A 17,186-nucleotide genomic window follows, 5' to 3' on the forward strand; every position below is an offset into this window, starting at 1 on the left:
GAATAGCATTCTCACGTAGGTGTTCCTCTTGTCCAGGTGGGAAAGGGCAGTGTGGAGTGCGATAGAGATTGCATCATCTGTGGATCTGTTGGGGCGGTATGCAAATTGGAGTGGGTCTAGGGTTTCTGGGATTATGCTGTTGATGTGAGCCATGACCAGTCTTTCAAAGCACTTCATGGCTACAGACGTCAGTGCTACGGGTCGGTAGTCATTTAGGCAGGTTATCTTAGAGTTCTTGGGCACGGGGACTATGGTGGTCTGCTTGAAACATGTTGGTATTACAGACTCAGTCAGGGACATGTTGAAAATGTCAGTGAAGACACTTGTCAGTTGGTCAGCACATGCTCGGAGTACACGTCCTGGTAATCCGTCTGGCCCTGCGGCCTTGTGAATGTTGACCTGCTTAAAAGTCTTACTCACATCGGCTACGGAGAGCGTGATCACATAGTCGTCCGGAACAGCTGGTGCTCTCGTGCATGCTTCAGTGTTGCTTGCCTCGAGCGAGCATAGAAGTGGTTTAGCTCGTCTGGTAGGCTTGTGTCACTGGGCAGCTCGCGGCTGTGCTTCCCTTTGTAGTCTGTAATAGTTTTCAAGCCCTGCCACATCCGACGAGCGTCAGAGCCAGTGTAGTATGATTCAATCTTAGACCTGTATTGACTCTTTGCCTGTTTGATGGTTCGTCGGAGGTCATAGCGGGATTTCTTATAAGCGTCCGGGTTAGAGTCCCGTTCCTTGAAAGCGGCAGCTCTACCCTTTAGCTCAGTGCGGATGTTTCCTGTAATCCATGGCTTCTGGTTGGGGTATGTACGTACGGTCACTGTGGGGACGACATCATCGATGCACTTATTGATGAAGCCAGTGACTGATGTGGTGTACTCCTCAATGCTGTCTGAAGAATCCCCGGAACATGTTCCAGTCTGTGCTAGCAAAACAGTCCTGTAGCTTAGCATCTGCGTCATCTGACCACTTTTTTATTAACCGAATCACTGATGCTTCCTGCTTCAGTTTTTGCTTATAAGCAGGAATCAGGAGGATAGAGTTATGGTCAGATTTGCCAAATGGAGGGCGAGGGAGAGCTTTGTATGCGTCTCTGTGTGTGGAGTAAAGGTGGTCTAGAGTTTTTTCCCCTCTGGTTGCACATTTAACATGCTGGTAGAAATTAGGTAGAACGGATTTAAGTTTCCCTGCATTAAAGTCCCCGGCTACTAGGAGCGCTGCATCTGGATGAGCGTTTTCCTGTTGATTAATGGCCTTGTACAACTCATTCAGTGCAATCTTAATGCCAGCATTGGTTTGTGGTGGTAAATAGACAGCTATGAAAAATATAGATGAAAACTCTCTTGGTAAATAGTGTGGTCTACAGCTTATCATAAGATACTCTACCTCAGGCGAGCAAAACCTCGAGACTTCCTTAGTATTTGATTTTGTGCACCAGCTGTTGTTTACAAATATACACAGACCGCCGCCCCTTGTCTTACCAGAGTCAGACGTTCTGTCCTGCCGATGTAGCGTATAGCCTGCTAGCTGAATGTTGTCATTGTTGTCGTTCAGCAACGACTCCGTGAAACATAAGATATTACAGTTTTTAATGTCCCGTTGGTAGGATAACCGTAATCTTAAATCGTCAATTTTATTGTCAAAAGATTGAACGTTGGCTAATAGGATTGATGGGAGAGGCAGTTTACTCGCTCGCCGTCGGATCCTTACAAGGCACCCGGATCTGCGTCCACGATATCTCCGTCTCTTCCTCACGCGAATGACGGGGATCTGGGCCTTGTTGGGTGTCTGTAGAATATCCTTCGCGAACGCCTCGTTGAAGAAAAAGTATTCGTCCAATGCGAGGTGAGTAATCGCTGTCCTGATATCCAGAAGCTCTCTTTGGTTATAAGAGACGATGGCAGAAACATTATGTACAAAATAAATTACAAATAACGCGGAAAAACACACATAATAGTACAATTGGTTAGAGGGCTGTAAAACGGCAGCCATCTTCTTCCGGCGCTGTTTTGACTCCAACCTAAGTGTATGTAAAGTGTATGTAAACTTCCTACTTCAACTGTATCTTGAAAGACTTTGGTTACAAGCAGGACTAAGGATACACCGATGTCATCTTTTAGGGAGCGCTAACAAGGTGACCAATAATGGTTGCAATTGAGATCAACTGTGCAGGTGAATTTAGCACGTATTGTTGGTTTAAAGACAAGCTGGCGACAACTTAGTGGGAAGAAAATGGCGGAAGCGGAAGTTCTGTTTGAATCAGATTAGTGGAGATGAGAGTGAGAGGAATTGGAAACTATTAAATCCAACCTAGTTCTGATTTTTTTTTGGTTGGAATAAGGGTTTTGGATCAATGTTGTTTCCTGGGAGAGCCGTTTAAAATTGTGGATGAGAATAATGAGAAGTGGTCATATTTTTGTATTATTTAAGTATGTTTCTATGGAACAGAAGGAGCTCTGCGCCTCAAGAAGATGTCGGAGTGGAATGTGTTGGGTGTGGATCTTCGAAGCATGGTGCCTATCAAGGGCGTTATCTCTGGGGTGGCACTAGAAGTAAATGCAACGGATATACGTGAAGAATTGGATCAAGTGGTTGGTGCACAACGACTGAACCACGTGGTAGATGGATGAGGAAAAGGAAGAGGAAGCTCACTCCATCCTTTCTATTGTTTGTATTTGGGTTATGTGAGATTCCCTGTGAGAGACTTCGTGCCCAAGCCAGTGTGATAAATGTAAGTAATTTGGTCATGTGTCAAGTGTATGTAGACAGGAGGAGTATCATATGCCAGCTGAGCCTAAACGCTGCAATTGTGGTGGTGAACATGCACCTGAATTTTTTTAAGTGTCCTGTTAGGGTGAAGGAGACAGAGGTGGCAAGAATAAGGACTGTCCAGCATGTCTCCTTTCCGGAGGCGGTTAGAAGAGTGGAAGAAAGGAGTGAAGTTGAAGAAGTAATGGTAGAGTAGAGACACCAGATGATAGTCCTTGTCGGCAGAGGGATCCTGACATGTTGCATGTTAAGAAGGTGGACTTTGTAGCGTTTATTACTTTGGTTATCAACCGCACAGTGCAAACGGAGACGAAATCTGAGAGTGCGGATGATTGTTTTTTGGGAGTCAGGGACTTTTCTGCAGAGGCATTACAAGGAATCCTGTCGATTAATGCTCCGTCCTCACAGGCACCTGAACCTATGTAGGGAAGTGATTTGAATGTGACTGAAAGAGTGGAATGGTTGTTTGATTTATTTTTGTCTTTTGTATTAGTTTTTCTCTCATGGCTAACTACCAGGAAGTTTGAAAAGACAGAAACTACTAGTGATTTTAGATTTGATACCGGAGCTCCGAGGCATACGTCGAAATCCCTAAGCAGCTAACTTTAAAGCAGTGTGCCGATACGCGTATCACTTTATCAGAGGTACGTCATCAATGTCGTCCGAAGCCTCGTTTGATTATGTGCTTTTTCAAACCGTGTGTTGCAAAATGGGAGATCCCACTGATTTCACTGTGGTTCTGGTGCTTTCTTCAATTAAGCTGCTTTCAAACACCAACCTCCACTGGATACCGTACTTATACATCTAGCTAGGATTTTGCACATGTAATTACACCTGACTGGTAGCTTAGCAGGTAGATTAGGCAACTTTGGACCGTTCAGGGATGTGAGGGTGTGAGGTTGAATCCCATTGAGGGCACACTATTTTGAAAATAGTTTTATGTGAATCCACACTATCTGCACTGTTGTTCAAATAATTCACTGTATTTCGCATAGCATAGCTTCTGTCTTAAGCATCCTAAATAATGCCATAGATTCAGTAAATACAAATAGTAAACTTGAAGGCAAAGAAGAGAAGCGTGATGTAAGATGTGAACGTGGCAATCCAACGGACGGTAGGCTACTAAAGCCAACGACTTACCTCTGCACCACAGAGTTTTGATAAAATCGGAGGCCGAGCAGTTGCATTACCAGGCGGTGATGCAACCAGTCAGGATGCTCTCGATGGTGCAGCTGTATAACTTTTTGAGGATCTGAGGACCCATGCCAAGTCTTTTCAGTCTCCTGAGGGGCTCCTGAGTGGCGCAGCGGTTAAAGGCACTGCATCTCAGTGCTTGAGGCGTCACTACAGACCCCCTGGTTCGATTCCAGGCTGTATCACAACCGGCAGTGATTGGGAGTGCCATAGGGCGGCGCATAATTGGCCCAGCGTCATCCGGGTTTGGCTGGTGTAGGCTGTCATTGTAAATAAGAACTGTAAGTCACTCTGGATAAGAGCGTCTGCTAAAATGTAATGAATAGTGTAAACTTTTACACCCAACAGTCAAATCATGGAACCAGTAGAGTAGCTATCTAGCTATATAAACCACGCCCCTCTGTAAACACGCCTTCTCCGATGTTGGTTTCAAGGCGGTACTTATATAAATTAGGTAAGAGAATATCATGTTACCATTGGTGTATTAAAATGAGAGTTAAGGTGATGTCACCTTGTCCCTTACTAATGAATCCAAGTGTTTGACATGGGGGAGGGGATCAGTAACTTTATGATCAAACTTTATCAATGTAGAAGCAACAGTCATTTTTCATACTTTGGTCATCATACTTTGATATGGTTTCCTTCAAATATCATCCAATTTCATGAAAAACCTAATTTTGACTGTTCATGACTTTTAAAAGTAACTAAATTACTATTACTTTTAAATTGGCAACTTTTTCCTTTTACTTGAGTAATTTTTTTATACCATTAATCGAGTAAAATCATATTAAAAGTAAAAGTACCTCTACTTGAGTAGGATATTCAACTACTCTTTCCACCACTGCTTAAAAGTCCCAGACTAAAACAGGTTTCACCATTTCCTATTCACTTGTCCCACCAAAATATCACTCAGATGTTTACTGTTCATCGTCGCTATCATTGCATGCCAACCGCCCTAAATTTACATTTACATTTTAGTCATTTAGCAGACGCTCTTATCCAGAGCGACTTACAGTTAGTGCATACATTACTTTATTTTTTTATTTTTTTGTGTTATTTTTTTTGTATATATTTTTTATTTTATTATTATTATTATTTTATTTTTTTACCCCCCGTGGGAAATGAACCCACAACCCTGGCGTTGCAAACGCCATGCTCTACGAACTGAGCTACATCCCCTGCCGGCCATTCCCTCCCCTACCCTAGACGACGCTGGGCCAATTGTGCGCCGCCCCATGGGTCTCCCGGTCGCGGCCGGCTACGACAGAGCCTGGACGTCACTAAATCACCTAAGACGTCAACAAAATATGCAACAAAAAATGATGTGGTTGTAAAATATGACACCACCCCGGTGTTATGACAAAATGTTCTCCCCAGAACTCCTTACCTTCAGTGACATAATTCTAGGGACATCTGAGAGGACAACAACAGGGAGGGAACGGGAAGAAGAGAGACGGAAGAAGTCTATAGTGTTGGGTCACTTCCTCCTCTTTCTCTCTCCTGCCTCTCTCTTTATCTATCTCTCTATCTCTTTCTCTCATTCTTTCTCTCTCTCTCTCTCTCTCTCTCCATCTCCATCTTACATCTCCATCTTCCTCTCTGTTTGTATCTCTGTTTCTCCCACTCCTTGTCTGGCCTTACACACTATATATACAAAAGTATGTGGACACCCCTTCAAATTAGTGGATTCAGCTAGTTCAGCCACACCCGTTGCTGACAGGTGTATAAAATCGAGCACACAGCCATGCAATCTCCATTGACAAACATTGGCAGTAGGATGGCCTTACTGAAGAGATCAGTGACTTTCAACGTGGCACCGTCATAGGATGCCATCTTTCCAACAAGTCAGTTCGTCAAATTACTGCCCTGCTAGCTAGAGCTGCCCCGGTCAACTGTAAGTGCTGTTATTGTGAAGTGGAAACGTCTAGGAGCAACAACGGCTCAGCCGCGAAGTGGTAGGCCACACAAGCTCACAGAATGGGACCGCTGAGTACTGAAGCGCGTAGCGCCTAAAAATCGTCTGTCCTCGGTTGCAACAGTCACTACCGAGATCCAAATTGCCTCTGTAAGCAACCTCAGCACAATAACTGTTCATCGGGAGCTTCATGAAATGGGTTTCCATGGCCAAGCAGCCGCACACAAGCCTAAGATCATCATGCACAATGCCAAGCGTTGGCTGGAGTGGTGTAAAGCTTGCCACCATTGGACTCTGGAGCAGTGGAAACGCGTTGTCTGGAGTGATGAATCACGCTTCACCATCTGGCAGTCCGACGGACGAATCTGGGTATGGCGGGTGCCAGGAGAACGCTACCTGCCCCAATGCATAGTGCCAACTGTAAAGTTTGATGGAGGAGGAACAATGGTCTGGGGCTGTTTTTCAAGGTTCGGGCTAGGCCCCTTAGTTCCAGTGAAGGGAAATCGTAATTAAATTTTTTGATTTCACCTTTATTTAACCAGGTAAGCCAGTTGAGAACAAGTTCTCATTTACAACTGCGACCTGGCATACAGGTTAATGCTACAGCATACAGTGGCATTCTAGACGATTCTGTGCTTCCAACTATGTGGCAACAGTTTCAGCATGACAATGCCCCCATGCACAAAGCGAGGTCCATACAGAAATGTTTTGTCGAGATCGGTGTGGAAGAACTTTACTGGTCTGCACAGAGCCCTGACCTCAACCCCATCGAACACCTTTGGGATGAATTGGAACGCCTACAGGTGTCCACATACTTTTGGTCATGTAGTGTAGCTCCCTGGCCATGCAGAGGGGTTAGCTAGCTCCCAGGCTTGCAGAGGGGTAAGCTAGCTCCCAGGCCTGGCCATGCAGAGGGGTGGTGGTTGTGGGGATTCAGCACAGCAGCAGTAGCCAAAAGGCTCATCTCTCTATAGCTCCTCCTTCTCCTTCTCCTTCTCCTTCTCCTTCTCCTTCTCCTCTCCTTCTCCTTCTCCTTCTCCTCCCCCATCTCTCCTCTCCCTCTCTCCAGTATCTCCATAGTATAATCTAGTTAGCCATCAGCCCCATGTGGTTAGTTCATCAGGTGTAGAGGGTACGAGGAGAGGGGGGCAGGGAGGGAATGTTTGGGCTGTGTTTTTGGCAGTGCCCCCACTGTCTCCTATCTGTCCCACAGCGTGTGTGTGTGTGTGTGTGTGTGTTGATCATTTGAGAAGATCAGTATGACAGCGGGGAGTCAGATGCTCAGTAGCGCTCAGACTTGTTTAAGGGAATGTGTATGTGTTCGTGTGTGTGGGTGTGTGTGTGTGTGCAAAAAAAAGAAAACAGGTCAGTCCCACTATCATTCATACTTCTATTGATGTGATAAAATCCCCTGAGTAGAGGGATGACGTTTGTATTGGTATTTGTAACTTTAATTGCGTCTTAGACACACTTATATGTCTTCTTTCACCTTCCTGACAAGGGCAAGAGGATTCCTGTGTGACAGATTGACCCGTGTGCCTGCTCTTTCCCTGTTCTTTGCTCCTGTTACCATTCCTCTGACTCTCTAGGGGGTTGGAGAAGGGGATTAGGTGGGGGATGAATCGGAGGGGGACGGATGAGTGCAGGAGAGAGGAGGACAGGAGACGGAGAAGGCAGCGGAGGATGTAGAAGAGGGCGGGGGGTGTAGACGGTAGGGGAAGACGAGGGAGGACGAGGGAGGACGAGGGAGGACGAGGGAGAGGAGGGAGGACGAGGGAGAGGAGGGAGGACGAGGGAGAGGAGGGTTTCTCTCATCTGACGTCTGCTGCACCTGTTGTGTGTGTGTGTGTGTGTGTGTGTGTGTGTGTGTGTGTGTGTCCTCATATTGAGTGACTATGTGGGCGAGATGGCACAATAAAGTTTCATCAATCGTCCAGGGGTCACCATGGAAACAGAGGAGAATAAAGAATGATGTGCTAGGAGAAGGCTAACGGACACCACCACTGACCTCTGACCTGTCAGAGAGACACTGTCAAATCCTTTCAGAACAGTTTAACGCCATAGGTTTGTCACGGTCATGTTTTCTGCATGGAAAGCCAATATCACAACGTCATAAAACAAAATAATGACATCTGTCAAGGTCATTTATGAACGTGTGCTTCTTTATTTGTGTCTCCTCCCCCTTGTCTCTCATTTCTCCGTGTTGTCGCTCGGATTTCTGTATCTGTGTATCTGTGAAGGCATAGCATGGTTGTCTTTAGTTAGAGTCCCTAAACTGCTCTCTCACGTCCACCTGCCCTTCCTAATCCCCCAACGCTTTATTCTGGGACGGTCATCTTCGTTGAACAGCTGATATATGAGTCTGATACAGAAAAAAGGCCAGTGTCAGCTCCTCACTAAGTGCCTGTTGGATTATGGGAAAACGACCTGGGGATTAAAGTTCACCTTTAATCCCATCAACCTGATCTCATAGCTTCACTTCGGAATTGGCCGTATTATTAATTCCGTGTGGTTACAGGGTTAATTCCGCAGGGTTACAGGGTTAAAACACAAACAACTCAAAAGGTTAAGTTTAGGTATTAATTCCGAGTGGTTAAGGTTAGGGCTATGGTTTGGGGAAGGCTTAAAACAAAACAATTAAAAACAATGAGCTGTTATCATCAAGTACTCTTCCTGCTTGCTAGAGCATTGTGAACTGCCGCGGCGCAGTGGTCTAAGCAGCGCACTCTAGCTCCGGGCCTCATGAGTTTTTGATGAGCCCTGAGGAAGGCATATATCGATGTCCTCGACGGCTGCCTCAAATCTCTCTCAGCAGTACACACACACACCTTTCAAATCTCCCCCTCAGCTCTCTCAGTGCACACACACACCTTTCAAATCTCCCTCTCATCTCTTAGTGGCTGCAGAAAAGCCGGTCCCCGCTAGCTAGCAGAGGGAAGTATCCAACCCAGTGTGTGCCCTCTGGTGTTAATCAGAGTGGCAAGATATCACACTTAAGCTGTGTGGACGGAGTCCGGCCCTGTGGAGTTCTGATATAAAAGTTGTTCTTATCCAAACGGAAAACTAAAAACTTCTCTGAATGTCTTATATTGTTTTGAGTTTCATTTTTATTGTTTGTTTGTGGCTCTGTATATAACCCTTACGGAAAAAATACATGAATTTCACGTGATCACGTGATCTCGTGTGATCTCATGTGATCACATGTGATTTAATGTGAAGTTAATGTGATAACCTGTGACAACATGTGAAGCAACACTACACGTGACAACATGTGAGCACATGTGAGAACATGATCTCAAGTGAATTTAATGTTAAATAAATGTGACAACATGAGGATGATTTTTTTTTACGTGATACCATGACACTACACGTGACAACATTTGAGCAGATGTGAAAACATAATCTCATGTGAAAGAAAATTTGACAACATGGGGATGCAACATTTCAACATGTGATACCATAAAATTACATGTGACAACATTTGAGCACATGAGAAAGCCGAGATGTCAAATGTGACCCGTTTCAAGAAGCTAGGTGTATGTCGCACGTCACTACTTCACAGGAGAAGCATTTTAAGTGTTTATTAAAATGAGTTTTGGGGCAGAAATGCCTTCTGGAACATGTGAACGTTCATGTGCCTTAATAACAAACTTGTATGCCATCTGTAAATACAAATCAAATTGTTAAATTACGAGCCCAGTTGGTTTAGCAACGAAAAAAGACAGGAACCTTCCCGCTAGCCATGATTGGCTGAGATAATGGATGGGCTGGACATGTCGAGAGATGAGTTCGGATTGGTCTGCCATGCTTCTGTCTTTAACATGAGCTGCTCAGTATGTGCAGATTAGCCTTGCTACCGCCGCTTAAAAAAAAAAGATATAATGTTAGCCAAAGGTGTTGCTACTGCTCTCAACAACGTTGCTGCCCAGAATTTAGCAGGCGCTATCGACAAAGATCAGTGGGAAAAAGTTGTGTTGAACTACTTTTTGCACAAGGTCAGTGTGAACCAGAGTGACAACGGGCCAAACAAGCTGTAGCTAGCTACAAATCAAACGGAAAAGGCACTCTGCCGTGAAGCGTTCATCCATGTATACGGGTAACAGTCTAGCTACATGTTCAGATATTATACATTTCTAATTTTGTCAGAAAGTCGTTTTCATTGCAAGTTAAAGTGTAATGTTCGCTAGCTAGCGAATGTTAGCTTGCTGGCTCACTAGCTAATGTTACGTGTATGATCTGTGTAGTAATATTATTCATATCTCAGAAATCCATTTGCATTTGTAGTTATACCCTAATGTTAGCTAGCTAGCTAACATTGAACCTAGTTGGTTAGTTTTAGCTACCTGCAGAGTCATACTCCAGCATTTCATGCATAGTAGCTAACAATGACAATCAATTTGTACTGTAGCTATGGGTTGGGATTATGGTTTATTGTTTAGCAAGCCAGCTAGCTAGCTACATCTCTAAATAAAAGACTCCACTTCACAAGAGAATATGGCTGGGGGTGATTATAGCATTTCTTTCACATGACCCATCATTTTAGTGTCTGGGTAAGCATCACCTAATAATTATAAAATATTTATAAAATATTTGTATCTGGACACTTTCAAAATCAGATTAGGATATAGGCCAATGACTATTAAAGTGTATATTTACCTGGAGTTTTTTCTTATTGTAGGCTACTACTTTCACCACTTTTAATCTTGAAAGCATTGGTTGTTTACTACACTATGTTACTCACTCTGTTTAGCACATGGCTTCATGTGAATCCTTAAAGAGATGAGTGGGACTAAGGCTTAAGAGGGTGTGAACAATGTTGAATAGGTGTAGACAACGAAGAGCTCTCCAGTAGGTGTACCAAAACATTCAAGGGCCATTTTCTCAAATGTGGAGTTACAAGTTTATCTTTCAAAGCAGAATTACTTTCCCATTGTTCCTCAACTGCAGTGTCTGATATACCATTTTGTAGGTCTGTCTCTACTTTTATTCAATGTAAAATATATATATATATAAATGTTGCTACATAAGACCAAATTGAGGCAGTGGGTCACAAATGTAATTTAGAATACCCTACTTTAAAAGGCATAATTGACATTAATTCAATTTAAACAGTCATGGTACCCTGCAGGTATTGTCTAGTTTCCAGTTTGTTCGAGAGATGTCTCAAGGACGTTTTTAGGACATTCTCAGTACGTTATGTCATGTTCCCCTGGAGGTTTTTGTCTAGTTGCAGTGAAAGTACTGTAAATCTACAACTAGTTAAAGTATTTTTACAGCTAAATGAAGGTGTTCATGTTAAAGGACAGTATGCTGATTACTTGGAACCTCACTTGGGATTTGTTTACAACAACTTGAAGGTGGTATTTCTATACAATTGCAGTATGCTGCTGTATTCTGATTTAAATTACTGTAAAATCATACAATACAAAGTGCAGAAATGTATTCTTGCCAATAAATCTGTGGCCAATCTCTGTCATGGTCACAGACCTAGTGGTGAAGCAGGAAATTCAGGTTGCTGTCATCTATTAGGTTATGAGTTGAAATCCCAGGTGTGGTTGAGTCCCGAGTGTGATAACCAATGTTGAGGTCAGTTCCATTTAAGTTCCAGTCAATTCAGAAAGTGAACCCAATTCCAAATTTTCCTGTATTGCAAATAATTGGAATTAGAATTGGAATATATGTGTATATTTACTGTAAAAACACAGTTCAGCTGTAAAAATACATTACACGTTTTTTACACTATTTTCACCGCAACACATTAGCCGGTAACTTACTATAAAATGACAGGATTAAAAAAAAATAGTTTGTGCCATAAGCGCAACTTAACAAGTATCCTATAAATGTAAATGCAATTGCAAGTGAAGCATGCCAAGTTCATTTGCAGGATGGGCCAAAAAGTACCCAAGTGCATTGCGGTTCACAGTAAATATATAGCAAAACATTATTACTGTAGAAATGTACTGTAAAATGACACAAATGTACTGCAAAATTAACAGCAATGGCTATCAGTGTCGTTTCATGTTATCACATGATTTCACATGTGGAAAATCATGATTTCACACGACATTTTGGAACACTTCATGTGACCACGTTTTCATATGTGCAATTGCTGTTCAGCTAAAGTATGACCCAACCTGGGATTTGAACTCTCAACCTCAGGATTGGAGGTGCACTGACCTTTCTGCTGCGCCACAAAGTCTGTAGCATGCTGATACACATTCATTACCTATACTTTTTTGTACTTAGCAAAAGAGTGCCATCTGCACTGCTATTTTAGTTATCAGTTAATCTGACTTGAAATCATGTGGGGTTTCCATAAGGGATGCTTGACATTGGAACACTCACTGTGAGTCTGTCTCTGAGGATATCTTTATTCCCCATTCTATACAATAATGCACTCTCTAAATACTACATAGATTTACTATGTCTTTGCAAATGTACAGTTTCACTATCTGGAGGATGTGTAGCCTATAAATGTCACTGTAGTATCAACATCATATAACCCAATAACCTCAGCACTGAATCTCTCTACCTCCTCTGTGTGTGTGTGTGTGTACGCACACACACACACACACACACACACACACACACACACACACACACACACACACACACACACACACACACACACACACACAGCAGGGGACATTGAGCTGACCCATAATGTGTGTTATTGTGTGTCTGCAGAGCTTGGTCCAGTCTAGTAATGTCCTGTAGTTCTGCTGAGTAGATGGGCTCCTAAATAGGTCCATTCTCTTCTGTATCGGTTTATTGCATGTGGTGTATCTCATTTAAGAAACATATTGTCTCACATTTTCTGTCTCTCTCTCTCTCTCTCTCTCGCTCTCTCTCTCTCTTTCTTTCTATCTCTCTCTTTCGCTCTCTCTTTTTATCTGTCTCTCTCTCTCTATCTCTATCTCTCTTTCTCTCTCTCTATATATATATATATATATATACAGTTGAAGTCGGAAGTTTACATACACTTAGGTTGGAGTCATTAAAACTCGTTTTCAACGCTCCACAAATTTCTTGTTAACAGACTATAGTTTTGGCAAGTCGGTTATGACATCTACTTTGTGCATGATACAAGTAATTTTTCCAACAATTGTTTACAGACAGATTATTTCACTTATAATTCACTGTATCACAATTCCAGTGGGTCAGAAGTTTAAATTCACTAAATTGACTGTGCCTTTAAACAGCTTGGAAAATTCCAGAAAATGATGTCATGGCTTTTGAAGCTTCTGATAGGCTAATTGACATCATTTGAGTCAATTGGAGGTGTACCTGTGGATGTATTTCAAGGCCTACCTTCAAACTAAGTGCTTCTTTGCTTGACATCATGGGAAAATCAAAAGAAATCAGTCAAGACCTCAGGAAAAAAATTGTAGACCTCCGCAAGTCTAGTTCATCCTTGGGAGCAATTTCCAAACGCCTGAAGGTACCACATTCATCTGTACAAACAATAGTACGCAAGTATAAACACCATGGGACCACGCAGCCGTCATACCGCTCTGGAAGGAGACGCGTTCTGTCTCCTAGAGATGAAAGTACTTTGGTGCGAAAAGTGCAAATCAATCCCAGAACAACAGCAAATGACCTTGTGAAGATGCTGGAGGAAACAGGTACAAAATTATCTATATCCAGATTAAAACGAGTCCAATAGCGACATAACCTGAAAGGCCGCTCAGCAAGGAAGAAGACACTGCTCCAAAACCGCCATAAAAAAGCCAGACTACGGTTTGCAACTGCACATGGGGACAAAGATTGTACTTTTTGGAGAAATGTCCTCTGGTCTGATGAAACAAAAATATAACTGTTTGGCCATAATGACCATCATTATGTTTGGAGGAAAAAGGGGGAGACTTGCAAGCCAAAGAACACCATCCCAACCGTGAAGCACAGAGGTGGCAGCATCATGCTGTGGGGGTGCTTTGCTTCAGGAGGGACTGGTGCACTTCACAAAATAGATGGCATCATGAGGAAGGAAAATTATGTGGATATATTGAATCAAGATCTCAAGACATCAGTCAGGAAGTTAAAGCTTGGTCGCAAATACAGTGGGGAGAACAAGTATTTGATACACTGCCGATTTTGCAGGTATTCCTACTTACAAAGCATGTAGAGGTCTGTAATTGTTATCATATGTACACTTCAACTGTGAGAGACGGAATCTAAAACAAAAATCCAGAAAATCACATTGTATGATTTTTAAGTAATTAATTTGCATTTTATTGCATGACATAAGTATTTGATACATCAGAAAAGCAGAACTCAACATTTGGTACAGAAACCTTTGTTTGCAATTACAGAGATCATACGTTTCCTGTAGGTCTTGACCAGGTTTGCACACACTGCAGAAGGGATTTTGGCCCACTCCTCCATACAGACCTTCTCCAGATCCTTCAGGTTTCGGGGCTGTCGCTGGGCAATACGGACTTTCAGCTCCCTCCAAAGATGTTCTATTGGGTTCAGGTCTGGAGACTGGCTAGGCCACTCCAGGACCTTGAGATGCTTCTTACGGAGCCACTCCTTAGTTGCCCTGGCTGTGTGTTTCGGGTCATTGTCATGCTGGAAGACCCAGCCACGACCCATCTTCAATGCTCTTACTGAGGGAAGGAGGTTGTTGGCCAAGATCTCGCGATACATGGCCCCATCCATCCTCCCCTCAATACGGTGCATTCGTCCTGTCCCCTTTGCAGAAAAGCATTCCCAAAGAATGATGTTTCCACCTCCATGCTTCACGGTTGGGATGGTGTTCTTGGGGTTGTACTCATCCTTCTTCTTCCTCCAAACACAGCGAGTGGAGTTTAGACCAAAAAGCTATATTTTTGTCTCATCAGACCACATGACCTTCTCCCATTCCTCCTCTGGATCATCCAGATGGTCATTGGCAAACTTCAGACGGGCCTGGACATGCGCAGGCTTGAGCAGGGGGACCTTGCGTGCGCTGCAGGATTTTAATCCATGATGGCGTAGTGTGTTACTAATGGTTTTCTTTGAGACTGTGGTCCCAGCTCTCTTCAGGTCATTGACCAGGTCCTGCCGTGTAGTTCTGGGCTGATCCCTCAACTTCCTCATGATCATTGATGCCCCACGAGGTGAGATCTTGCATGGAGCCCCAGACCGAGGCTGATTGACCGCCATCTTGAACTTCTTCCATTTTCTAATAATTGCGCCAACAGTTGTTGCCTTCTCACCAAGCTGCTTGCCTGTTGTCCTGTAGCCCATCCCAGCCTTGTGCAGGTCTACAATTTTATCCCTGATGTCCTTACACAGCTCTCTGGTCTTGGCCATTGTGGAGAGGTTGGAGTCTGTTTGATTGAGTGTGTGGACAGGTGTCTTTTATACAGGTAACGAGTTCAAACAGGTGCAGTTAGTACAGATAATGAGTGGAGAACAGGAGGGCTTCTTAAAGAAAAACTAACAGGTCTGTGAGAGCCGGAATTCTTACTGGTTGGTAGGTGATCAAATACTTATGTCATGCAATAAAATGCACATTAATTACTTAAAAATCATACAATGTGATTTTCTGGATTTTTGTTTTAGATTCAGTCTCTCACAGTTGAAGTGTACCTATTTTAAAAATTACAGACCTCTACATGCTTTGTAAGTAGGAAAACCTGCAAAATCGGCAGTGTATCAAATACTTGTTCTCCCCACTGTAGGCCTTCCAAATGGACAATGACTCCAATTATACTTCCAAAGTTGTGGCAAAATGGCTTAAGGACAACAAAGTCAAGGTATTGGAGTGGCCATCACAAAGCCCTGACCTCAATCCTATAGAATATTTGTGGGCAGAACTGAAAAAGTGTGTGCAAGCAAGGAGGCCTGACTCAGTTACACCAGCTCTGTCAGGAGGAATGGGACAAAATTCACCCAACTTATTGTGGGAAGCTTGTGGAAGGCTACCCAAAATGTTTGGCCCAAGTTAAACAATTTAAAGGCAATGCTACCAAATACTAATTGAGTGTATGTAAACTTCTGACCCACTGGGAATGTGATGAAAGAAATAAAAGCTGAAATAAATAATTATCTCTGCTATTATTCTGACATTTCACATTCTTAAAATAAAGTGGTGATCCTAACTGACCTAAAACAGTTTTTTTTTTGTCTTTCTATCTCTCCCTCTTTCTTAATTTGTTTCTTCTCTCTCTGGAGCAGAAAACCATTCTGTCGTTCTGAGGTTAAATTTGTCCAGCAGTTTACAAATTCTTTGGAACAAGATGGTGCCGACAGACACGGTCGACCTGTTTCTAGCTCCTTGCCAACTTTGCTATTTTTAGTATTTTTTAGTGTTATTTCTTACATTATTTGCTCAGAACGTTATTATTACCTTCAGCCGAAACAACTTTTGCACATTATATCGGCAGTCTCTCACAAGAAATTTGAGCAGAAATGTAACTTCCCTGATCTGGATCCTTTGTTTGAACTTCCCGAGGCAGCTCTATTCATCCCAGGGGCTGTACCAAAACGCTGACACCGGAGAAGAGGAAGAAGACGTGGGGCCCTAGTCAGACTCAGGCGGCGTGCATACCATCAACCACTTCTGAGTATATTTAGTCCCTGAACAATAAAGTAGACGAGCTCAGAGCGATGATCTCCTTCCAGAGAGACGTCAGGAACCGTAACATACTCTGTTTTACAGAATCATGGCTCTCTACGGATATATTGTCCACATCAATTCAGCCAGCAGGGTTCTCCGTCCATTGCATGGACAGGAAGAAAGAACTCTCTGGAAAAAAGAAAGGTGGTGGGGTTTCATGATTAACAAGTCATGGTGTGATTGTGATAACGTACAGGAACTCAAGTCTATGTGCAAACTGGAAACCGCGTATCCTGAGGCCACATTTATTGTAACTGGGGACTTAAATATAGGAAATCTGAGGAAAATGCAACCGAAATTCTATCAACACATCTCATGTGCTACACGCACATCACAAACTCTTGATCATTGCTGTTCTCACTTCCGGGATGGCTACAAGGCCCTCCTCCGCCCTACCTTCGGCAAATCAGATCACTCCTCCTTTCTGCTCGTCCCCACCTATAGGCAGAAACTTAAACAGGAAGCACTTGTGGTAAGGACTGTTCAACGTTGAATCTATGCTTCAAGATTGGGAAATGTTCCGGGTCGGAACAGGGTGGGGTGACTGGGAACATGGATGTGTACAAACGGCAGGGTGACTGGGAACATGGATGTGTACAAACAGACCAGCTACAACCTCCGTAAGGCAATCAAAGGCAAAACGTCAGTACAGGGACAAAGTGGAGTCACAATTCAACGGCTCAGACATGAGACGTATGTGGCAGG

The sequence above is a fragment of the Coregonus clupeaformis genome, chromosome 1 (assembly GCF_020615455.1).
Source record: "Coregonus clupeaformis isolate EN_2021a chromosome 1, ASM2061545v1, whole genome shotgun sequence".
Classification (NCBI taxonomy): Eukaryota; Metazoa; Chordata; class Actinopteri; order Salmoniformes; family Salmonidae; genus Coregonus; species Coregonus clupeaformis.